Consider the following 25,591-nt stretch of genomic DNA (forward strand, 5'->3'; position numbering starts at 1 on the left):
CTAGCACCCAGTAGGTGCCGAATATGGGGATGATGCGTGAATGAATGAATGAATGAATGATCACACTGCAGAATTCCGGGCCTGGCCCCACTACACCCTAGCCCAGGAGATCCAGATGGTGAACTGGGGGGGGGGGGGGGGGGGGGGGGAGGGGCGGGTGGCTGGAGGGGGTGTAATTAAGCGGGAACAGGGGACAGAGAGGCACAGGGAAGCCCAGCTCGAGGTCAGGTACCCCTGAAGCCAGATGAAGCATCTCAGAGCAGCTCCTGGCCCCTGCCCAGAGGAGCCACACCTGGGAGCCCAGAGCAGGAGGAAACAGGTTCTTCCCAAGGAGCCAGTTCTAGCGGGTCTGGACAGCCCCATCCTTAGTTGGCAAAGACCTCATTAGTGGTGAGGACGTGGCAGGGGTGAGCTCAGAACCCCAGTGCCAGGACTGGCAGATGAGTGAGGAGGCCAGGGACACTCTGGGGAGAAAGATTCTGGGAAAATGCCCCATGACTTAAAAGTTGAGAGACCGCTGGGTTCAAATCCAGCCTTTCCTGCTGGCTAGCTTTGGAAAAGCAGCCTACCCTCTCTGTCCTTCATGTGAAAATGGGGGTGGGAGTTAGGTCACCATCACAAGGTCATTGTGAGCCCGTCAAATGCTTGGTTCCGATGCAGAGGAAGCAATCCTACCCATTCACTCTTACAAAATGTTTTTTAATGTTTATTTTAGAGAGAGAGAGAGAGCATGAGCAGAGGAGGGCGAGAGAGAGAGGGAGACACAGAATCTGAAGCAGCTTCAGGCTTTGAGCTGTTGGCACAGAGCCCGATGTGGGGCACGAACTCACAAACTGAGATCATGACCTGAGCTGAAGTTGGAGGTTCAACCAACTGAGCCACCTGGGTGCCCCGCTCTTAACATCAGTAACAGGGGCAGACAGGTGTAGGGTGAACTTGGGCTTCACCATGTGGAATTGGGGCAAGTCACCGCACCTCTCTGAGCCTCAGGCTCCTCCTCTTCACAGGGGGTCCCATGAAACCCACCCGTGGGAATGCTCAGAGGTGGGGGGCTGGTCGTAGGCGACCTGGGACCAGGCTTCCTCTTGTCCGGAGTGAATTGTTTCAATAACAAGAACACGAGTCACAGTAGCAACAGACAGCAAGCACCACATATGCATAAGCACATTTTAACCCCATTTGACGGATGGGGAAACTAAGGCACAGAAATCACCTGGAAGTCGTGATAAAATGCATATTCTGACTCAGTAGGTCTGGGCCTGAAGTTCTGCTTTTCTCACAAGCTCCCAGGGGGTAGTGATGGTTTGTGAACTGTGCTTGGAGCCGTGAGAGGTGAGGCCCTTGGCTAGAGGTCACACAAGTGGGGGGCCCCCCGAGCCTGTTTCGTCCTCACATCGTAGGCTGCCGAGTGCCCTTAACCGTGGCTGTAACTTCCTGCCTGGCCCCGGCCTTCTCCCCTACAGAGAAGAAGCAGGAAGCGTAGGTCCCCTCCCCAAGCTCATTTCCTCTGTCAGGGCCCCTGCCACCTTCCTCCATCTGTGACATCTGGCCCTTAGAACCTCCCAGCCCCCAGCATCTCCCAGGGGGGTCCTCTCTGTTGATGGCGTGGAGCTTCTCAGATGCTCATTAGCCAGGAAGATAATTAAGGGCGAGCGATGAGTTCACCCTGGCTCCCTGGGGCTTGCTGAGACCCAGCTGGGCCTGCCCTGTGCCAGCCTGGCCCTGTGCCCGCTTCCCTGGGGTGCTGGAGGGGCCGGAACCAGGGAGGGGCTTTCTGGGGAGCAGAGAGGTGTCAGCCAGCTGACTCCAGCTGGGCTTCCCTGCTTAGCCACAGCTATCAGGCTGGGTCTCCCCCCAAAAGGGTTCCAGGCCTAAATACAACTGGAAACGGCTGGGCCTTCGGGCCGTTTCCCAAAGGGAAAGGTGACCCATTGGTGAGGTCTGCAGGGTGGGGTTAGGTAGGGCACAGAGAAGCCGTCACGTAGCTCTGAATCACACAGCGATGGTCTGGTTCAAGGGGAAGAAGCTTCACCTCCTGTTACGCAGCTGTAACAGCCCTTGAAGGCTGGCTCAGCTCCTTGTCACCCAGAGAAAGCAGAGCCTGGGCTCAGAATCTTGCTCTGTGTACACCCTTGACCTCGAACTTAATAGCGTGTCGTTCTCTGCCTATGCATGTTTGCAGTTACTTTCTGTTTGTGGCACAGGTATTGCTTTGCCATTGATGATAGTGATATACCCATAGGTTATTACATCACCCTAATATTTAGTGGGGTGGGAAGAGTGAGTCACCTTGAAGCAGAATGTAACGGAAGATAAGTGTAGAGGTGACACGGCAACAGGGAAGCAAGGGGACGGTGGCAGATGGTTGGATGAGGTGGGGAACCTGTCCAGCCGGCCAGAACTCAGGTTAGGAACCCCCAGTGCACAGAATTGCGGGCACATCATAATCCGGATCATGGTGTATTCTCTTTGGTCCTTGCAGGACCTGCTCTCGTTTTCTTGAATATTTTTTAAGGGTTTATTTATTTTTGAGAGAGAGAAAGAGAGTGCACGAGCAAGGAGGGGCAGAGAGACGGGGAGACAGAATCCGAAGCAGGCTCCAGGCTCCGAGCTGTCAGCGTAGAGCCTGACGAGGGGCTCGAACCCACGAACCACGAGATCACAACCTGAGCTGAAGTTGGATGCTTAACCGACTGAGCTACCCAAGCCCCCTTAAAAATTGCCATAATTGGGGCGCCTGGGTGGCGCAGTCGGTTAAGTGTCCGACTTCAGCCAGGTCACGATCTCGCGGTCCGTGAGTTCGAGCCCCGCGTCAGGCTCTGGGCTGATGGCTCAGAGCCTGGAGGCTGTTTCCGATTCTGTGTCTCCCTCTCTCTCTGCCCCTCCCCCGTTCATGCTCTGTCTCTCTCTGTCCCAAAAATGAATAAACGTTGAAAAAAAAAATTAAAAAAAAAAAAAAATTGCCATAATTATTTTAGTCACATACTACGCCCATCCATCGAAAGCTAGGACCCTAACAATGGCCAACATCTAATCCCGAGGCAGCCCTCCCATCCCTGCCTTGTATCCTGTCTGTATCTCAGCCTGCTTTCCCTTTTGATTGGCTTTATCATACCCACATCCTAAAAAATATACAGGCACACGGTGGAGATATTGTCGATTTTTTCCAGACCAACGTAGTAAAGCAAATACCGCAATAAAGCGAGTCAGATGCATTTTTTTTTGGCTTCCCAGGTCATGTAAGAGTTATGTCTACACCACACTGGAGCCTATTAAGTGCGCAATAATATTAGGTCTAAAAAAACGATGCACATGCCTTTAGCAATTCTAAAAACACACTAGCCATCGTCTGAGCTTTCAGTGCATCATAACCTTTCTGCTGGTGGAGGGTCTTGCCTCGATGTTGATGGCTGGTGGCTGCTGAAGGTGGGGGCAGTGGCTCTGGTAGTTTCTTAAAATGAGACAACAGTGAAGTTTGCCGCATCGATGGCTTTCCTTTCAAGAACAATTTCTCTGTAGCACGTGACGCTCCTCGCGAGCATGTCACCCACAGTGTAGAGCTTCTGTCCAAACTGGAGTCAGTCCTCCAAACCCCGCTGCTCCTTCCTCCACTCGGTCTCTGGAATATTCTCGATCCCTTGTTGTCGTTTCAACCATCTGCACGGCATCTCCACCAGGAGTAGATTCCATCTCAAGGAACCACTTTCTTTGCTCCTTCATAGGAAGCAGCTCCTCATCCGTTAAAGTTTTGTCATGACACTGCCGCAATCCAAATAGAACAATAATGAAAAGGTGCGGAACATTGCAAGAATTACCAGAATGTGACACAGAGACACAGGGCGAGCAGATGCTGTTGGGGAAAAAGGCACCCATACACTTGCTCAGCACAGGGTTGCCACGAACTTTCAGTTTGTAAAAAAAAAAAAAAACACAGAGTCCGTGATGCACAGTGAAGCAAAGCGTGACAAAACAAGTTCTCCCTGTGTTTTTAATTTTAGTTTCTTCTCGCTAACTTTATTAGAAGAGTATATTAGCTTCTTGGGGCCTCTGGGACGCCTAACCACAAACCTGGCGGCTTAAGACCATAGAAATTTATTCTCTCTCAGCCCAGGAGGCCAGAGATCTGATATCAAGGTGTCGGCAGGGCCATGCTCCCTCTGAAGGTTCCAGGGAAGGATCTGTTGTTCCCTGTCGCTCCTGGTGGCTGGTGGCCAGGCTTGGCAGTCCTTGGCCTGTGGACGCGTCACCCCAGTCTCTGCCACTGTTGTCACAAGTCATCTCCCCTGTGTGTCATTGTCTCTCCCTCCCACCCCCCAACATTATTGAAGAGTAATCGACAAATATAACTATATATTTAAAGGGTACAGGGATGCCTGGGTGGCTCAGTCGGTTGAGCATCTGACTTCGGCTCAGGTCGTGGTCTCTCATTTCGTGAGTTCAAACCCCGCATTGGGCTCTGTGCTGACAGTTCAGAGCCTGAGCTTGCTTTGGATTCTGTGTCACCCTCTGTCTTTGCTCCTCCCCCACTCTCTCAAAAATAAGTAAACATTAAAAAAAAAATTTTAAGTAGACAATATGATGATTTGATACACATATACATTATGTATCAAGATAATTATATCGTGATGCTGAACATCCTTCTCAACCATGCATATACATGGTATATCAAGGTAATCGACACACCCGTCCCCTCACATGCTTGCCTCTGTGTGTGTGTGTGTGTGTGTGTGTGTGTGCGCGCACGTGTGTGTCCCACATCTTCATCCATGCATCCGTTGATGGACATTAAAGGTTGTCTCCATGTCTTGGATCTTGTGAATATCGCTGCAGAGACATAAGGGTACAGGTGTTTCTTCAAGGTCTTGATTTCCTTTCCTTCAGATCTATACCCAGAAGTGGGATTGCTGGATCGTAGGGTAGTTCTACTTTTAATATTTTGAGGAGCGTCCATACTGTTTTCCCTCCTGGCTGCACCAGTTTCCATTCTCACCCGCAGTGCACCAAGGCTCCCCTTCCCCACTTCCTCCCCAACACTTGTCTCTTGTCTTTGTGATGACAGCCATGCTAACGGATATGAGGCGGTATCACCTTGTGGTTTGGATTTGCGTTTCCCTGGTGGTGAGTGATGTTGGGCACGTTTTCATCTACCTGTTGGCCATTCATGTATCTTCTTCGGGAAGATGTCTGTTCAGGTCCTTAGCCCGTTTTTTCATCGGATGGTTTGCTGTTTTGGCTATTGAGTTGTATGAGCTCTTTATATATTTGGGATCCCATTCTGTAGATTGCCTTTTCACTTCATGGATGGTTTCCTTTGCTTTTCATAAGCTCTTTGGTTTTATATAGTCCCACTTGTTTGTTTTAGGTTTTGTTGCCTGTGCTTGGCAATCATTGCCAAGACTAACATTAAGACTAACATCAATGTTTTCTTCTAGAAGTTTTATGAATTGAGATCTTACGTGTAAGTGTTTGATCCATTTTGAGTTAATTGTTATGAGTGGCATAAGCCAGGGGTCTGGTTTCATACTTTTGCATGTGGATATCCAGTTCTCCCAATACCACTTATTGAAGAGACTTATTTTTCACCTCTGTGTGTTCTCGGTACGCTTGTCAAAAAAATTAGTCGACCACGTATGGGTGAGGCCCATTCTAACCCAGTATGACCTCATCTAAACTTAATCAGTCACGTCTGCAAAGACCCTGTTTCCAAATAAGTTCATATTTACAGGTTCCAAGGATTAGGACTTGAGTATGTTTTGGAGAAGGGGGAACACAATTCAATCCACAACAAAGGGCATCCAGGCCACCAAAAAATGGTATCAGGGCATACGAATCTTCTGGGACTTAGTTTCTTCACGTAATAGTATGTAGCTAGGATTGACCCATAATAGTTCACTTGTTTTAGCTGTTCTGTCCTAGTCCACCAGCTCACTGGACCCCTGATCCATCACCTCTCCTGCGGATGGCCTTTTGGGCCGTGTCCCATTTGGGTCGTGTCCCACTTGGTTTTTGTGGGTTTTTTTTTTTTTTTTGATGTTTATTTATTTTTGAGAGAGAGGGGGAGACAGCACCAGTGGGGGAGGGGCAAAGAGAGAGGGAGACACAGAATCCGAAACAGGCTCTGGGCTCCGAGCTGTCAACGCAGAGCCCGATGTGGGGCTCAAACCCACGAGCCGTGAGATCATGACCTGAGTCAAAGTTGGACACCTAACTGACTGAGCCACCCAGGCGCCCTAAAGTGGTTGTACTAATTACATTCCTACCCTCAGCATGTGCCACCCATGTCCTTTCTGACACTTGGTATTTTTAGATTTGAAAATATTTGCCAATTGAGTATAAAATTATTTCCAGTTGAGATCTTGATCTGTATTTCCTTGATCACTCATGATACGAAGCATCCTCCTCAACCCTACGGACTAAAACATCTTCACATATACTTTCTACTAAGGTTCTGCAGCTTTGTTTTAGACATTTGAGTTCATAATCTATCATCCTTCCCAACACTGAGTTCTAAAGGAGATTTACCTATAATTTCTATTAAAGACTTTTAAGTGTTTTTTGTTGATCGTCGGCATTAAGTCTTCAATCTAGAGTTGAGCTTTGTATAGATGGTACGAGGTAGGGACTGGTCGTATAATCTCAGGGGCTTTTGTAGGGTAGCAGGTGTATTTGGGGAACAGTGGGACAGGACATTCGACTGGAACTCTGGAGTGTACTGGACATTGCTCACCGGATTTTCTCAAATTCTGCTTCTCGCATGGACTGTCGCCTGTGAAATCTTAAGCTTCATGTCTGTGAGCCTCAGTTTCCTCATCTGTACGACAGTGGATACTGCCCTGGGTATGGAGATTATATGAGTTAAAATATGCAGAATGCTCCCCACGTTGCCTGGTACACAGCATAAGAACACTGATTAGCATTTATTGAGCACTTACTGTGTGCCAGGTCACTTGCCGAGTACTTGATATGTGCTATTAAGTCAGTGGGCCCCTGGCAACTCCATGAAATAGATGTTATTCCTTACCGTTTACAGATGAGGAAACTGAGTCTCAGTGGGGGTGAGTAAATCCTCTGAGGGCACACAGCTAGCATGCAGTGGAGGACTCGGACCCTGGCAGTCTGGCTGTAGACCCCTCATCCATCACCACCACCCATCAAAGCCATTTCCCTTCCTTTCCTCCGTAGTCCAGAGTCCAGCCCCTGGGCCTGGGGAGCGGAATGGCTGCCTCTCCAGGAGGAAGCATCTGAAGGTTGAAATGGAGGAGCGGTAGGCAGTGAGGTTGACCCCCCTCCCCCGATTCCCCTGGGGCCCCTGCCTTTGACTCTGAACTCGTGAGAGGCTGTTAGGGAAGTCCATCCAGCCTCTCCCTCCACAGGCCATAGACCAGGTGAATCACGGGCCATAATGTTCCCCATTATTACATCCATTATTCACAGCTGCCATCCTGGGCCTGGGGTGGCTTTGGGGTCAGGCAGGAATTACTCCCAAGGCCCGGCTCCCCGAGGCTTTTATCCACAGCTGAGCCTGAGCACACAGCCCCCTTGTCTACATCAGAGGGCTGGGGGCTTCCCACCGAGAGAACACGGAGACTCCAGCACATGCTGTAGGCCTGTGGCCAAGGGGCCAGTAGACAAGGGGCTCAGAGCTGCCTTTGAACCCAGCTTTGTCGCTTTCCAGTTACTGATCGCTGGAGGTGCTGTTCCTACATTTGCTCCTCCAGGGACGGTGTCCCAGCCCCGTTTAGAGTATAAAGGCAGAGTGACCCCTCAGGGAGTTGCAGCCTCCTGCAGGAGACAGACTCCTGATGTGCTGCATGCAAAAAAGGGCTTCTAATCAGCCAACACGTCCCCCCGTGGAAGCTGGTTCAAGGGAATGATTCATGAAACGGCTGTTTATTGAACACCTGCTATGTGCCCCATAAGCTTCTGTGGTGACCACCAGTCATGTCCCCACCTCCGTGGCCCTTACAGTCCAGTGCCCCAGGAAACGCGGGGCCCTGCTAGGGGGAGACCTCCCGGGGTCAGTCCGCGGCCACGCTGGGACATGGGCTGGGGGCAGAGGGCTCCCAGGTCTGCGCGTGGGTGGGGTAGGGACTCATGAACACCCATCCCTGAAACTACAAAGCCCATGTCACCCACACCTGCCTGTTGGAAGACTCTGCCTCAGGGGCCGGAGTAAGAGTGGAGTTCCCCGGAACCACTCAGACCAGAGATTGTCTTTTGGCGTGTATGAGTTTACTGTTGCACAACAAACTCCCCAACCCTTAGCAGGCATGTTTTTTCTTGGAGGTTCTATGGGTCAGGTATTCCCGAGTGGCTCAGCTGGTTGGTTCCGGCTCAGAGTCCCTCATGAGGCTGCGGACAAGAGGCCATCCAGAGCTGCAGTGACATGAAGGCTTCACGGTCGGAGAACCCACCTCCACGCGGCTCTCACTCACCTGGCTGTAGGCAGGAGGCCTCCGTTCTTCACGGAGAGGGCTTCTCCACAGGGCTCCTTGAGTGGCCTTGCAATATGGCGGCCGGCTTCCTTGCAATATGGCGGCCTGAGTGATTCCAGGTAGGGAGCAAGCAGAATGCTCGTCACGGAAGTCACCCCCCATCACTCCTACCATATTCTGTTCCCTAGAAGTGGTCACTAAGTCCAGCTCACAGCTCCACTTTTTGAGGGAAGGGGTGTCAAGGAATTTACTTGAAAATCCCCCGTGGAATATACTTGAAAATCCCCACACTGGGTGACCTCGGGGAAGTCCCTTCTGTGTCAGCCTCATTCTTGTCATCTGTGGGACGGGGGTAATGAGCCATCACACCTGCCTCGCACTTGCCGTGGTGACAATGAGACAAGAAGATACAAGTGCAGGGCTTGTCATGTGAGAGACACCCCAATAAACCCCAGTCATTGATAGCACTGTGAGTATTTAAAGGGACTTACCCAGGGTTAGCCCCCATTCTCTTTGCCCGGTGGGTCTCAACCCTGCCTGGCTGCACAGAGAATCACACACAGAGTTTTAAAAATAGAAACACCCATTTGGGGACCTGGGTGGCTCAGTCGGTTGAGTGACCGACTTCGGCTCAGGTCATGATCTCGCGGTCTGTGAGTTCCAGCCCCGCGTCAGGCTCTGTGCTGACAGCTCAGAGCCTGGAGCCTGCTTCAGATTCTGTGTCTCCCCCTCTCTGTGTCTCTCTGTCTCCCAATAATAAATAAACATTAAAAAGAAATAGAAACCCATCTCTGAAACTCCCACCCCATTTTCTGATTCAGTAGGTCTTGAATGGGGCCTCTAAGTCCCCATCTTTTTTAAAGCGTCCCAATTAATTCTTATTTGCCACCAGGGTTGAAATCAGTGGCCTGACCTGGGAATTCTTAAGTCACCCACCAACAGATAAAATGAAAGGAAGAAATGAAAACTGAAGGAAGAGAGGTCCCTATAATTCAGTACTTCTCAAAGCATGGTCCTCTGCGTCACCTGGGAACTTGTTAGAAATGCACATTCCGGGGCTCCTTGGGAGGCTCAGTCAGTTAAGCGTCTGACTCTTGATTTCAGCTCCGGTTATGATCTCATGGTTCATGTGTGCTAACAGCACAGAGCTTGCTTGGGATTCTCTCTCCCTCTCTCTCCCTCCCTCTCTCTCGATAGATAGATAGATAGATAGATAGATGGAAAAAAAAAAACCAAATCCACATTCTTAGGCCCCACCCAAGCCTACTGAGTCAGGAGCCCCATCAAGCTGTGTTTCAGCAGCTTCTTCAGGTGCACAAGCCAGAGACCCACGACTCACTGCTCGCACTCTCTCTCTCTCTCTCCTTTGCTCCCTTTGGTGAAACAAGTTGCCACGTTGGAGGGGACCAAACAGCAAGGAACCGAATGCTGCCAGCATCTAGTGAGTGAGCTTAGACGCAAATCATTCCCCAGCCAGCCTGCGAATGAGACCACAGCCCAGGCCGACAGCCTATGAGAGACCCTGAGCTGGAGGAGGCCACGCCCAGACTCCTGCCCCACAACAACCGTGAGATAACTTTTACTGTTTTAACCCGATAAGCTGTGTGGCCATTTGTTGTGCAACAGATAGATAACTGATAGGAGGGTGGGTACTGGCAGGACCGAAGGAACTGCAGGAGTAATCTAGAATCTGTGTTAAAGGAGATTTGAGAAAAGTTCAAGGCGTAGACCTTGTTTGGATCCCGATTTGAACACACTCATTTGAACAGCGTATTGTGTTTCTTTCATTGATATTCGGGGAAATGTGAATACCACAGGGATCCTGGATGATATTAGGGTATTATTGTTCGCTTTTATTTCGCATAATAATACCACAGTGGTGTTATTATTTGGTATAATAATACCGCAGTTGGAGATAAGCTTTCAGATAATCAGGTGGAGGGGTGCCTGGGTGGCTCAGTCGGTTAAGTGCCCGACTTTCGGTTTCAGCTCAGGTCGTGATCTTACGGTTTTGAGTTCAAGCCCCATGTCGGGCTCCGCGCTGGCAGGGCAGAGCGTGCTTGGGATCCTCTCTCTCTCCCTCTCTCTCTGTGCTCCTGTCCTGCTCGCACGCTCTCAAAATAAATAAATAAACGTCAACAACTAAAATCATCAGGTGGAGGGATGCCTGGTTGGCTCTGTCCGAAGAGCGTACAACTCAGGATCTTGGGGACGTGAGTTTGAGCCCCGCCTGGGGTGTAGAGATTACTTAAATAAATACAAAAGTTAAAAAAAAATCAGGTGGAGAGGGGGTGTACATGTCAAACAAAATGATCGGCCACGAGTTGACGGTTGTTGAGGGTAAGTGTGGTGTTTAGAGGCTACCTTTCTATTTTCTATGCCTTTGCCAATGTTTGACATTTTCCATGATAAGAATTTTTTTTTATTGTTTAACGGTGTGAGCCGAATGTGCCCATTTTACAGGTGGACAAAGCAAACCCCAGAAGCAGACGGGAGGATTGGAGGGAGTTTGGGATGGGTGGTACTTAGGTCATTGACCCTGAGGGCTATACCTGGGCCCCACCTGTGTTTTGTTCATCCTGGGGAAGGGGCTTGTGCACGGACTCTGGGGTCTGCTTCCCCGCCTGAGGCTGGGTGTGGGGAGGGATGCCCCTGCCCTCTGAATCACAACTTTCCGGCACTCCATCCAAAGCACCTGCTGGCTGGCTATTATGTCTATACCCATGAGGGGCATCTTGTAAGTGCATGAGTGTTAATGTCACTTATGTTGTAATATATTAAGTCATCGCAAGGAGTATATTATCATGTTTTAATTTAGATCTTTTTCAACATTTATTTATTTTTGGGACAGAGAGAGACAGAGCATGAACGGGGGAGGGGCAGAGAGAGAGGGAGACACAGAATCGGAAACAGGCTCCAGGCTCCGAGCCATCAGCCCAGAGCCTGACGCGGGGCTCGAACTCACGGACCGCGAGATCGTGACCCGGCTGAAGTCGGACGCTTAACCGACTGCGCCACCCAGGCGCCCCTAGATCTTTTTCTTTAACAAGATACTTAACCAAAGGGACGAGCCAGGCTCCCTCCCTTCTGTCCCCCAGTCATTTCCCAAAGCCAGCGATCTCATTCATTCATCCATCCCATGTTTGTTGAGTGCCTACTATGTTCCAGACACCGTGCTAGGCTGTGAGGTCCGATAGGAATATGATAACGAGCCTCAAATGAGAGCCGCAGGTGAAATTTTAACTTTGCAAGGAGGTGCGTTTGATAAAAAAAAAAAAAGAGTAGAAAGAAACCGGTGAAATTTATTTTTATAATATGTTTCTTTAGTTTACTATATCCAAACCCAGGATGTGGAATTTAAGAATTATTAATGAGATAGCTTACATTGTTTTTTCATCCTGGACTAGCCTGCTGGGGCTGCATAACAAAGTCCCACAGGCTGGGTGGCTTACAGACCTGAAATGTACTTGCTTACATCTCTGGAGGCGGGAAGTTCAAGGCCAAAGCGCGGGAGGAACGGTTTGTCCTGAGGCTTCTCTCCTTGGCTTGTAGATGGGCTGCTTCTGGCTGAGTCCTTACGTTGTGTTGTTTCTGTGCCTGTGTCCCTGTTTTCTAATCTCCTCTTATAGGGACGCCAGTCACATCATATTAGGGCCCCTCTTAACTGCCTCATTTTACCTTCATCACCTCTTTAAAGGCCCTGTCTCCACATACAGTCACATTCAGGTGCGCCTGGGTGGCTCGGTCGGTTAAGTGCCTGACTTCGGCTCAGGGCGTGATCTCACAGTTCGTGAGTTCAAGCCCCGCGTCGGGCTCTGTGCTGACAGCTCTGAGCCTGGAGCCTGCTTCGGATTCTGTGTCTCTCTCTCTGTCTCTCTCCGCCCCTCTCCCGCTTGTGCTCGCTCGCGCTCTCTCTGTCAAAAATAAATAAACATTAAAAAAATTCAAATACAGTCACTTTCTGACCAAGTGAGCGTTAGGGCTTGAGCATATGAGTTTTGGAGGGAGACACAGTTGAGTCATAGCACACACGGAGCCTTCAAAACCCAGTGTGTATTTGACTCATGTCACATCTCTGTCCCAAGCAGCCCCATTGCAAGGGCTCAGTCGTCGCCTGTGCCTGCTGGTTACCCCCTGGGACAGCGCCATTCTGGCTCAGGGGTCACAGCGGCCAACACGGCGGACAAACACCCCTGCCCTCATGGGGCTTCTTCTCTGGAAGAGACAGACGACAAATAAGGAGGTAAAATGTATAGTATGCCATGTGCGTTCTAGGGAGAAGGACAAGAGAGAGAAAAGCGTGAGGGGTGGGGGTCCAGGGGTACATTATATGTCCCCTGTACACCCTTCCAGACATATCCTGTGTGAACACAGGAGACGGATGAGTGGATAGACAGATTAGATATGTCCCTGTTCTTTTGGTATATATATTTTACGTTTATTTATTTTCAGAGAGACAGAGAGAGAACACGAGTTGGGGATGGGCAGCTAAAGAGGGAGAGAGAGAATCCAAAGCAGGCCCCATGCTGTCGGCACAGAGCCCTACGTGGGGCTCGAACTCACATACAGCATGATCATGACCTGAGCCGAACCAAGAGGCAGGTCCTTAACCAGCTGAGCCGCTCGGGCTCCCCTGCTCCTTTTTATTTATTTATCTTTTTGAGACATAATCAGCGTATTAACTTCAGGTATACAACATAATAATTCGATATTTGCATATATTGCCAAAAGATCACCACCGTAAGGGGCCTTAATATCGGCCACCGCACAGAGTTACAGAGGTGCTTTTCTTGTGATGAGAACGTTTAAGATCTCCTCTCTCAGCAACTTGCACGTACACAATACAGTATTATTAACTGTCGTCGCCATGCTGTATGCGACAGCCCCAGGACTGACTTCTCTTGTAACTGGGGATTTGAACCTTTTGACCGCCTTCACCGTGTCCACCCCCGGCCCCATCCCTCCCCCTGGTGCCTGACCACCACCAACCTGTTCCGTTTCCATGATGCGGCTTTTTCAGATTCCGCATGTAAATGAGATCACACAACATTTAACTTTCTGTCTGACTGATTTCGCTTCTCGGGAAGCCCTCAAAGTTCCATCCACGCTGTTGAAAATGGCAGCATTTCCTTCTTTCTTTATGGCCGGATGGGATTCCGCTGTATACGTGTCCACCATATTTTCTTTATCCATTTATCCATCGATGGACACGTAGGTCGTTTCCATGTCTTGGCTGTTGGAAATAGTGCTGCATTGAATCCATATCTTTTTGCGACAGTGATGTCATTTCCTGGATCTATACCCAGAGGTGGAATTACTGATCATATGGTAGTTCTATTTTTATTTATTTACTTTTTGAGAACTGCACCAATTTGCATTCCCACCAGCAGCGCACAAGCGTTCCTGCCCTTTTCTCCGCATCTTCGCGGACACCGGTTTCCTCTTTGGTTTGTTTTTTGGTTTTTAATTTTTTTTATTAGTTTTTTTTTTTTTTTTTTTTTGAGAGGCAGAGAAAGACAGAGCGCGTGTGGGGGAGGGGCAGAGAGAGAGAGGAGACCCAGCATCCGAAGCAGGCTCCAGGCTCTGAGCTGTCAGCACAGAGCCCGACGCGGGGCTCGAACCCACAAACCGTGAGATCCTGACCTGAGCTAAAGTTGGATGCTCAACCGACTGAGCCACCCAGGCGCCCCTTGTTTGTTTGTTTTTTAGTAGCCCTTGTACATGTGTGAGGTAGCACCTCGTCTTGGTTTTGATTTGCGTTTTCCTGGCGATTCGTGACACTGAGCCCCTTGTCACGTACCTTGTACACATACTTGGCAAGTACTTTCACGTACTTGGCCGTCTGTACGTCTTCTTTGGAAAAATGTCTCCTCGGATCCCCCTGCCCATTTTTAAATGAGATGTTTGTTTTCTGCTCTTGAGTTGCCTGGATGAGATATCCCCGTTTTTAAAAATACAGATGGTGATCTTCTATCCATGCTGTTCTTTGCGCTTCTTACTTGAAAATATATCTCAGAACTCACTTCCCATCAACACACATGGATAGGCCTTATTCTGTTTGATTTCTTGATTTTAAAGAATAATTTGGAACATACAAAAACATGGTGCTGCCGAGCTAGAGAAACGGAACCTGGTGTTGGTTGAGCGTCGACCCCCCCCCCCCCCCGCCCCGATCACCGGCCCACTCATCCGATCGTCCTCACAACCCCGCAGTGTGGGTGCTGTTCCCAAAAAACAGTTCAGGTTCATGAGCAGCTTTTATAAACAGGTGGAAAATAAGAACTACTAACTTCAGGGAGATTTCAAGTCCCAGATGGCAATATTACTGGATGCTAGGGTCCGGGAGACCTCCCTGCCAAAGTTACCAGGATAATAGAATAGTCCTGTATAGTGATATCATATTTCATTAATATGGGGTCATTACAATTTAGCAATATAGTAACAAGAATATAACGTAATCAGGGAGAGCTGAGAAGTTACCCCTGCAGGGATTGAGACCCTGTGCTTGGGGATGAGGCTGTGGTTGGGATACCGGGGCACAAGGACGGGACTCTGCCCCCTCGGATCTCCCTCCAGGCAGGAAGAAGCTTCCAGAAGGGAAGGTGGTGCCAGGAGTCAAGATGGAGCTGGCCTGCTGGCCTCCACGTGTGAGATGAGAGATGGGTAGAGGGCATGTTCCTATAGCACAACCCACCTTCCACGCCCCAGAACCTTCTGTGCCCAGCCAGCTAGCTGCTCCTTCCTGTTCAGGGCGATCCGGAGCCGGCAGGCTCCTCAGGGTCTCTACAAATGCTGCGATTTCAGGCAGTGTGCCTGTCCTGTCAGGAAATGCCTGTGATTCTGGAATGGGCCGATGGGCTGACCATAGTACCCGCCTGTGGGGTATGGTGAGGTCGGTGCCTTCGTGTGCACAGAACGCTCAGAGCCGGACCTAGAAGCACTGAAGCTGTTGTGGTCACCTTGAGCCCCAACAGGCCCCGTGTGACTCCGGGGAGGGGATTTGCCTGGGACCAGACTGCCCCACACGGAACCGGCTCCTGAGAGAGCGTTGTTCTGCGCCGGAAGCCACGTGGGCTGTGGGTTCAGGCCTGACTGTGCCCCATCCCAGCTCTGAGACCCCCGACACCTCCCCAAGCCCCACTTTCTCCATCTGTAGCTTGGGCTTGGTCCACGGGCGGCCTGAGCACTCGCTGAGAGCCCTGGCCGACTGGAGTGTGCCCGAAAATGAGGATCCCTTCTGAGCAGAGCTGGTGCCCCTCAGGGCTCCCTGCTTGCTGACGCCCTGAGGAAAACCTGCGCACACTGCCCTGGGCCCCTGCCAGGCCCTGTCCCTGCTGCTAGGGGCCCCCGAGGGAAGGGGTTGGAGCCAGCGAGCATGTCTCCTGCGGGCCCTGAGCTGCCGGGCAGGGAGGCCAGAGGGAAGTGAGCTGCTGAGGCAGGAAGGTGGCCCTAGGCCCTGAGTTTCTGCTCTGACTCCTGGGGCCTCAGCCTTTCCGTCTGTCCTTGTTTTCTCTGCCCCCTTCCTCCCTCCCTGCATCGCAGCCCCGCATACCCACAACCGTGCGTGTCTTTCCCAGCCTCCAGATCTTTGCATGGGCTGTTGCCGAGCCTAGTGGTCCCCTCCCCAGCCTTTCAGATCCCCTGCCCACTGTCTAAGACTCTCAGGAGGAAGCCCTCCCTGCGCCCCTGCTCTGTGGGCCCCACAGGGCTGGGGTCAGGTCTATGCCAACTTTGTAGCCCGGCCACAGTGGATTCTCAGTAAGCGCTTACTGGAAGCAAACGCATGAGTGCGTGAAGGAATGAACCTGTCTTCCCAGTCCCTAAACTTTGAGATACCAGGTGCGGTCCTGGGGGAAGCTGGGTAGAGAGGGTTCCCACGCCCCGGGCACTCGAGGTCTAAGGGGAGGCAGATGTTAAACAAATAGTTATATAATTACCCCATACAGTCCCTGAAGGCAAATACGGTGCCCCTCGAGTGTGTAGCAGGGGGATGTGACCTGGCCAGGGGTCTGAGAAGGTCTCCTGGAGGAAATGACATTTGAGGGGCCCCTGGGTGGCTCAGTCGGTTAAGCGTCCGACTTCGGCTCAGGTCATGATCTCGCGGTTTGTGAGTTCCAGCCCCGCGTCGGGCTTTGTGCTGACAGCTCAGAGCCTGGAGCCTGCTTCAGGTTCTGTGTCTCCCTCTCTCTGTGCCCCTCCCCTGCTCTCTCTCTGTCTGTCTGTGTCTCTCTCGAAAATAAATAAAACATTAAGAGAAAAAGAAGAAGTGACGTTTGAGACCTGATCTGCAAGCTGAGAATCCACCACTAACCGGGCAGAGGGAACCGCATATGCAAAGGCCCAGTGGACAAGGAAAACGTAGAGGGGAGCATGTGAGACACCATAGCACAGAGACCAGGGTGGGAGGGTCGGGGCTGAGGGGAGGGTGGCTGAACTTTTACCCTCAGAGAAATGCCAGGACGTTCAAGGATTTGGCATCCCTGGGATGGGACTCCAGTCAAATTTTATATATATATTTTTTCAACGTTTATTTATTTTTGGGACAGAGAGAGACAGAGCATGAACGGGGGAGGGGCAGAGAGAGAGGGAGACACAGAATTGGAAACAGGCTCCAGGCTCTGAGCCATCAGCCCAGAGCCCGACGCGGGGCTCGAACTCACGGACCGCGAGATCGTGACCTGGCTGAAGTCGGACGCTTAACCGACTGCGCCACCCAGGCGCCCCTCCAGTCAAATTTTAGAACATGGCCGTGTTGTTCTGCCACATGGAAAACAGATCAAAGGGGCTGAGAGAACAGGGAGGAGGCTCCTACAGCCCCTGAGCCACTGGGACTGAGGCAGGGATGGAAGGATGAGGAGTTCAGAGGATTTTGAGCAAAGAGCTACCCCCACCCCCCACCCCCGGCCGGGTGGGGACTGGCTCTGTGGAGACAAGAACAGGCAGAACCAGGGTGAGGCCTGGTCCTGCCTAAGCAGGGGCCAGGCCAGCCAGGAGCAGCCCCTTGTCAGGAACAAGGTCTGATAAGCCCGGAGTCCCTGGCCGCCCACCAGTCACCAAACAGACAGGAGTCCCCCCAGAGCCAGGGGCCTGGGGACACAAGGGGTGCTGACCCTGTCCCCATGGAAAACATATTCCAGGAGCCAACACCCTTCTCCCTCCCAGAATCCCAGTAATTGGTGCCCTGGGGAGGAGACCTTTGAGCCCCACCCTGCCGTCCCTCCTGGGAGCTGCTGGGTGACCCTCGCTGGGCAGGGAACCTCACCTGCCTTCTGGGCTGAGAGCCCGCTGCCGTCCCCAGGCTTCCTTGGGAACCCGGGGCTCCTTCCCAGAAAGGCCCTGTCCTGCTTAGCCCAGCCCCGCGCGGGGAGTGTCCCTTCAGCCATTCGGGAAGCACATGCCAAGTCCTGGGGACAGGTCGCCACAGGAAGAGCTGACATCCTAGAGAAGGAGGCAGGGCACATGAAAGTTAATAAGGTAATTGTATGAGAGATTTCAGAGAGGGATCACTACCGGAACAGTGATGTGATGGGGGCCAAGCAGAGATGGGGGGAGGGGAGAGTGGAGACTATCATCACCGTGACCCTGGAGGTGTGGCAGGTTTCTCTCCTCTCAGCCACCAGAATCTCCCTTCCACTTGAGCATGGAAAGCCCCTCACCTGCAGTGCCCTGTGTCAGTCCTTTCCCAGGGTCTTTCCAGCATCACCCCTTTCCCCCATTGTAGGTGTTCCCTCGGGTGGGATTTCCCCAGAACCTGAGCCAGAGAGGGGAGCTAGTGCTCAGGGTGAAGGCCACACGCATGGACCTCCTTCCACCTGCCGGGTCTGAGCCCCCCAGAGCCCCACAGCTGTTGCATTTTGCAGATCAGGAGACCCAGGCAGCCAGCGAGGCTTCTCCAGGCCACGTGACTCAGAAGGCAGGAGTCAGGATTTGAACTCAGCTCGGTCGCATCCTAAAGGCCTGTCAAACCCCGTCAGAGCCTCAGGACAGTTTTGGGTGTGTGTGTGTGTGTGTGTTTCATGGTTATGTATTTATTTTGAGAAAGAGAGTGTGTGCTTGTGAACCGGGAGGGGCAGAGAAAGAGAGAGAGAGAGAGAGAGAATCCCATGTGTGGAGCCCTACTCGGGGCTCGAACCCACGAACCGTGAAATCATGACCTGAGCAGAAATCAGGAGTCCCGTGCTTAACCGGCTGAGCCACCCAGGTGCCCCCTCAGGACAGTTTTATGATGGTAGGAGTTACAGATTCTTCTGTCCCTTTCCTACCCCTCCCTTCACTGTCCCACTTTCCCATGGTGGTAAATGTCGCTATCAGCTCCCCAGTGGCTCAGTCAGACACCCCAGAGCCGTGCGACTCCTCCCTCACTGCCCTTCTTCCAGGGGCCGGTCATTAAATGCCCCTCCATGGGCCTCGTAGCAGCTCGAACCCCCCCATGTAGGTAGAGGTTCTCTCTCCCTCCCTCTTGGGAAATTGCGGTAGGTTATCACTGATCTCGAGAAAGCCGCACTGGGGTCTGTGGGCACCTTTCTCTAAAGATACAGCTCACATGATTGCTGTGCATGCGACGTATCTCTAAGCCGGGCCAGCGGACAGTTCCCCGGGGTCCCTGAAGAACACCCCAGGCCTGCCCGCTGGCAGTTCCCCCAGAAACTCCTGAGGTCGTGGTCCTCACAGCCCGCCCCTTCTGCCGTGATAGAAGTCAGAAGAGGGCTCAGACTCACCACCCTACCTTGGAGCAGCGCCCTGATGTGGGGTAATATTCCAAAATTGATGGTGGTGCTCGCTACGTGAATGCGCTGAAGTCCACAGCGGTGTGTGCTTGAAACGAGCGAGTTGCATGGTATATGAATTACATCCCCATCTGTTGAAAAAGCCCTCAGGTTGAGGGAGCCTGGGTGGCTCAGTCGGTGAGGGTCCGCCTTCGGCTCAGCTCATGATCTCATGGGTCGTGAGTTCGAGCCCTGCATTGGGCTCTGCGCTGACAGCTTTGGATCCTCTGTCCCCGTCCCTTCCCTGCTGATGGTCTCTTTCTCAAAAACGAAAATAACCATTAAAAAAATAGATTAAAAAAAAAAAACAACCCTTCAGGCTGTCCTGTGTCCTCCTCCACAGAGGTGGGGTCCAGATCGGCTCAGACACATGAAAAGTAAAAAATACCGCGTAAACGCTCAAATGCTACCTCGTAGCAGTAATCAGAGCTAGGATTTCTTTTTCACGGGTGACATGCTAGGCTCTGTTCTCAGTGTGGACTCCTGTGGCTCACAACGGCCCCGTCAGGCTGACATTATCATCCCCTGCTTGACCGATGGGGAAACTGAGGCACTGAGTGGCGCCGTGACTCGCCCAGGTCACAGAAGTGTCAGAGGCAGGGTTTGAACCACACAGGGTAACCCAAACCCTCATTACCCACTCCCCCCACCACACTCACAAAAGTACAGAGGATTATAGTATAAAAATCAACAAGTGTCACCACACAGTGGGCCAGTGAGCGGGTCCCGCCGTGTTCTTCTCCGCATCGGTAAACCGCAGGCTGGCCCCGTTCCTGACACAGGGCGTTGACTGCAATCATGTGAAGTAGGTCTTCTGGGAAAGGTGCAACTTCCTCCACGTTTCTTTCTTTCTTTTTTTTCTTTTCGGGTGCAGCTTCCTCTAGATGATCTTGATTCGGGGCCAGCCCCGCCCACTTGCCAGCCTGGGGAGGGGAGGGGGCCCTCCCCACGGCTGCTGGCTTATCCTGTCGTAAATCATATCGTTAGGTCATTTCATCCATAAATCCTTCAGAACATATCTCTAGAAGATAAGGACTCTCCCTTCAGTAACCACATCTTCATGGAATTACCCTTCTCACACCTACGCGAAGTTCATGATCCCTTAATATCCTCAAAATCCCACCTTCCTGTCATTGTTTCCTGAGTGTATTTTGATGGGTGCTTGGTTCACCCTGGGAGACAAAGTCCTACATTGCTTTTGGCTGGTAGATCTCCTAAATCCCTTTTAAGCTATAATGATTCTCTCCTCTTTATTTCCTCGCGTTTTGATCATTGCACACGGTGTGGAGTCCTTGATTGATTTGCTGCCTCTTTAATGGCCTCCAGCAGAAGTGGGGGGTGGGGTGGGGGATGGGTGGGGTAGGGGACGTTTGAGGGGAGGGTTTGGCCCAGCCTCCAGGCCTTATGGAGAGCCTGGGATTTCCACTTCAGTGGTTGTCTGCAAAGAAAGAAAATTAGGTCTGGGCAGAAAACCGGAGGCACGTTGACGTTGGCAGCAGCTAAATATATTCATTTGTGCATCTCCTGAAGGTGTTGTCAATCCCACCTTCAAAGCATATCTACAATCTGCCGGCTTCTCAGAGAGAGAGCTGATGGTGGCCTGGGTCAGGGTGGACACAGAACAGTGCCCAGGAATATTCTGGAGGTAGACTTGGTCAGGTGGATGAGGAGGGCGGGAGTCATGCCAGGCTTACTCCTCCTTTTTTGCTGGGAAAAGCAGCCTTCTTGCCTGGAGCTCATGTGCCCAGACTCCTCTCCCCAGCTCACAGCTGCAGCTGGGGAAATCTCAAACACACACACACACACACACACACACACACACAAGATGAGGGTGATTCACGCTCAGCATGGGCCACCAGCACCCCACTCTCAGCCTTCCAAAGAGCCAACAAGAGGAAAGCGGGGTGGGCCAGGGGAATTACCAGAATCAGCTGCTTCCCAGTGGCCTGACCTCAGTCAGCGTAGTGCCTCTCTGAGCCTCAGTTTCCCCATCTGGGCAGTGAGAATGCCTCTTCTCTGGGCGCCGTGAGGAATTCAGTGGTGATCCCTGCTCTTAAGGTGGTGGTCTTGGAGAGAGCCTGGTTGGCCCCAAGCACATCAGGAGGGTGTGACGAGCGGCCAGTAGAAAGGCTGGCATAATGACACCTGGGTCTGCACCTCCCAGCCAGTCCCTGATCAAGCCTGAGCACCCTGGGTTTGGCACAGCTGAACCCATGATGGGGGTAGTGATTGGGGGTGCTGTCCGTGGTTCTGAACGCTCCTCCTCCTCCTCCTCCTCCTCCTCCTCCTCCTCCTCCTCTTCCTCCCCCCCCACCCCCCACCGGACTGGCCTCTGCCAAGCTTGGGGCTGTTGTCCTCATTTTCCTTTTTTACTTGGATGCTGAACATCCAACATTAATGAAGAGGCAACTGAGAAGATGGCTAAGGGCATGGACTCCAGTTCAGATCCTCATACAGCCCCCTACCCGTCGCATGACCTTGGGCAGCTCGCTGAATCTCCCTGGCCGTCGCTTTCCTTATCTGTAAAATGAACATGACATACGGCCCTCCTAGGATCATCTTACACGCTTTCTACCTGGAATCAGCTGTTTCTCATGGGAGTCCTGTTCCTTTGGGTGATCATTGGGAATTAGGGACCACAGTCTGGACATTCAGGGGTGCTCACTGCCACTGGGTTTTCACGGAGTCGGGGCTTCAAGCTGGAGGAAGTGAGAACTCATTCACCTTCAAGATGACAGGGTTGTCATTTAACTCCTTCGATTATGCCTTTGTATCTCTTTTTCTCTTCAGCCTATATTATAAAGCTAATAGTTTCCACATAATGATACCACTATAATCACTACCTATAAAATGATGGAGGGCAGTTGAAGATTGCCTTGTGGTGCTGTTTCTTTGTGGTTCTCTGGTCCTTAGGATAAAGCCCATTAGGGATGTACAACCAAAGTGCTGTTTTAAAATCACTTCCAATCATCCTTTTTAGTGTGGTTGCCAAGTTGACTTTCAGCCAGGTTTACTCGTTTGTTTTTTTTTTTTTATTTATTTTAAGGGATTCCTTTTTCTTGTCTTTGCTCTACACTCTTGTAAGCTGTTTACATGTATAAAATAAGAAACAAGATACACTCGGGGAGGACTAACTTCCACTCCCCTTCCCTTTACTCGTTGCCTCCCTCCTCCACAGGTGACCATTTTTGTTCGTTTCTGCTTTATTCTTCCATTGTGTATTTTTTGAAAAAAGAAGCAAGGGTGTATATACCCCACGCACATATTCAGAAGATGGCGAACACACTTCTGTCCCGTGGATTTTGTTTTTTTATTTTCTCACATGAATCCCACATCCCGAAGATCACTCCAGGGCAGTGGCAGAAAAACTTCCCTGCTCCTTGTCACAGCTGTAGAGTGCTCTCCTATGCGGCAGTCCACGGTTTATTCAACCAGTTCCCTCTCAGTGGATGTTTGGATTGTTTCCAGTTTTCTGCTGTTTCTAGCAGTGCAGCAACAAAAGCCTGGCGCATGCATAATTTCATACTTTGGGCAGTGCGTTTTGAAGATAGATTTCTAGATGCTCTCATAGAATTTTTGGTTTTGTTAACTCTCCTAAGACTGTTGTTTTAGAGCAGTTTTAGATTCCCAGCAAAATTGAGGGGACCTCATGGGATTTTTAATTGTAACTGTGGCACATGTTATGTAGGAATTCATGATGCTATGGGCGGGGGGTGGGGGGGGTGTCACAAGGGCTCTGCCCTAGTCAGGGCAGTCACTGAGGACTTCCCTGAGTCCTCAGTCACTGAGGAAGAAGTGGTGGTCATGCTGAGATCTGAAGGAAAAGTGGGAAATGGTTAGATGGCGAGAGGAGGAAGAAGTGTTCCAGGCAGCAGCATGTGTTAAGGTCCTGTGGCAGGTGCGAGCATGATATATGTAAGCAATTGACAGAAGGCCCATGAGGCTGGAGCTCAGAAAGTGAGGGGAGTGAGGGGGCCATGCCTTTGTCTGGGGTGAAGTTGGTGGAGATTTGAAAGAAGAAGATGAACGTGGGTAGTAATTAGGAGATAAAACGCACAGAACCTGGTCACTCTATTCGTTGGGACCTAGATTCACCTGCCACTTCAGAGACCCAAAGTGCTGGTTTAAACAAGATAGAACTCTATGTCCCCTCTTTCGTATAGTCCTGGTGTAAGTGTTCTCATTCTGGTTTGGCTGGTCCAGGGAGTTAAGGCCCCGGGCTCCTTCTGCCTTGTTGCCCTGCCATTCCCATGCTACTGCCTTTGCTCCTGTGGTCCAAATGGATCACACCATGTCCTGCACTATGACGAGTGGGAAGGGAAAGCAGAAGGGAGAGCAGGGAAGGGGGAGGACCTCCCGGGGAGTTGCGTGCCTCTCTTCTGCTCACATCCCCATTTGCCAGAATTTAATCGTTTGAGGACACCTGCCTAGCTACGAGAGAGGCTGGGGAATGTAGTTTAATTCTGAGTGGCCATACCCAGCTCCACATGAGAGGTTCTATCACTCCGGGAGAAGGGACGGCGGAGGCTGGGGCTCAGCCGGCAGTCTCTGCCACTGGGAGGGTTTGGAGGTGGGGGAGGGGAGCAGAGGGAGGAGGTAAGGAGGCCTCCTCGCTCTCTGGCTTGTGCACACGTGTGGGTGGAAGTGCCACTTGCTGAGACAGGAAGCAGAGGGGGGCGGCTCTTTCTAACCTCGCACCCTGTAGGGTAGCACATGAGCTAGCTTTGTGCACGGCGGAGGGAGCAGGATCCCGGTGTTGGGGGAACGGAGGCCGAGGTAGGGAGGAGCATCCCTGTAGCAGAATGCTCCAGTCGCAGCTGATCGGGAAGTCCCCGTGTCCCCAGACTGGTCTTGGAGCAGGGGGTCACCTCCAGCTCCCCGTGAAAGCACTGCCTGTGTCCCCGGGCAGGGAGCGGGTGGGGGCCGAGGGACCGGTATCCACTGTTGCCGACTGCTTGCAGTCCCCTCTGGGCTCTGGCTGGGATAAGAAGGACCGCCGCCCCTGCAAGCCGGGGGAAGGCAGCCTGACTCTGTCCCGGGACTAGGAGACACGCTGAGCTGAGTTCAAACTGCAGCTCTGCCCTGTTGACCTTCGCTAAGTTGCTTAACCCCTCGGAGCCTCGGTCCTCTCCTCTGTCCAATGGCAGTGAGGCAGGACCTGCCTAACGATGGTGAGGACACGGAGTGGCGTGTGAAGTACCCGGGTGGCACTGGCACACGGTCGTCGTACTCAGGGAGTGGCTGTGTCCCTGCGGACCTGCAGAGGGACAGCGTCCCCCAGCTGCTCCGGGCCAGTGCTGGCGCTCAGCTCGTGGCAGCCCCGGGGCGAGTAGGATGCTCTGGGCCCTGCTCTGGGATGGAGTCTGAGAGGAAGTCGGGCTGGAGAGGAGGTGGTCACACGCCGGCACCACAGTGCGCCCCTCGGTCCCACCCGGGACGATCCCAGGTGCCCGGTTCCCAGAGGTTGACGGGAAAATCACGACACGCAAACCGGATCCTTCACAACCGGACTTAATTTCTGCCTGCACCAGGTCTGAGGGGGAGGAGGGTCCCACAAACCCTCTTGCCTGTAGACAGTGGAGGAAACTGCACACGCAGAAGTCGGGCTGCTGAGCTGCAAAGCCTGGCCTCACCACTTCCTCTCTAGCTCTCTCACAGGCTCTGAGCCTCAGTTTCCCCCCCTGTCAAGCGGGGGTAGTGAGACCGCTTGCCCCACAGGAAGCGTGGGATGATGTTTAAATAGCTCAGACATTTAAGTAGCTCGGTCCAGAGCTGGGCACGCGGAGAGTGCTGACGAATGTCACAATTGGCGTCCCCGCCCCAGGGGGATGTTGTGTGCGGTCAGCTGGACAGGCCAGAGGCGGTGAGGGGCGCGAGGGCAGGGGGTGTCTTGTGCGCAGCTTTGCAGCCCCTGAGAGGGCGGGCACATGAGCGTAATCAAAGGATCCGCTTTTTGCAAAGGGAAACCCACCACTCCCGTGCAAGCATAAGATCCTTGAGCGTGTGTCAAAGATTTTCTTTAACGCCTTCATTAATGAGGGAACTAATATGACGTAACAACTGACTTCAAGGAGAATTAAAAAGCACACACACGTGGGCGATCAGGACCGCTGCCGGGGATGTACAAACAGGGGCAAAGCTGGTCCTTACCCACAGGGCAGTAAAGTGTATCCGGGCACAATCTACCTTACCATCGGCTTGCTACGACGTAAGAGTTGTAAGATGCCTTAAAGTTGAGAGAGGCCGCGATAACCACAAACGACGCACCGAGAAGGCACCGGTTGTCTATTTTGCCTGTTTCAAAATGTTGCATCTTTCCTGACGGTATTCACACACTGACACATGTGCACACGCATGTATGTGTCTGTGCACACACAGTCATGCTAACGC

At 51.9% G+C, this 25,591-nt stretch overlaps 1 long non-coding RNA gene across 1 annotated transcript in view; it reads left to right on the plus strand.

Annotated features, from left to right (window-relative positions):
* The window catches only part of LOC123589034, a 63,923-nt gene that overhangs the window by 1,147 nt on the left and 37,185 nt on the right, over window positions 1-25,591 (plus strand). The window contains exon 2 of the long non-coding RNA XR_006708128.1: window positions 9,824-10,002. This is a non-coding gene — a long non-coding RNA (uncharacterized LOC123589034). The remainder of the gene's footprint in view (window positions 1-9,823; window positions 10,003-25,591) is intronic.

Source organism: Leopardus geoffroyi, chromosome E3 (assembly GCF_018350155.1).
Source record: "Leopardus geoffroyi isolate Oge1 chromosome E3, O.geoffroyi_Oge1_pat1.0, whole genome shotgun sequence".
NCBI lineage: Eukaryota > Metazoa > Chordata > Mammalia > Carnivora > Felidae > Leopardus > Leopardus geoffroyi.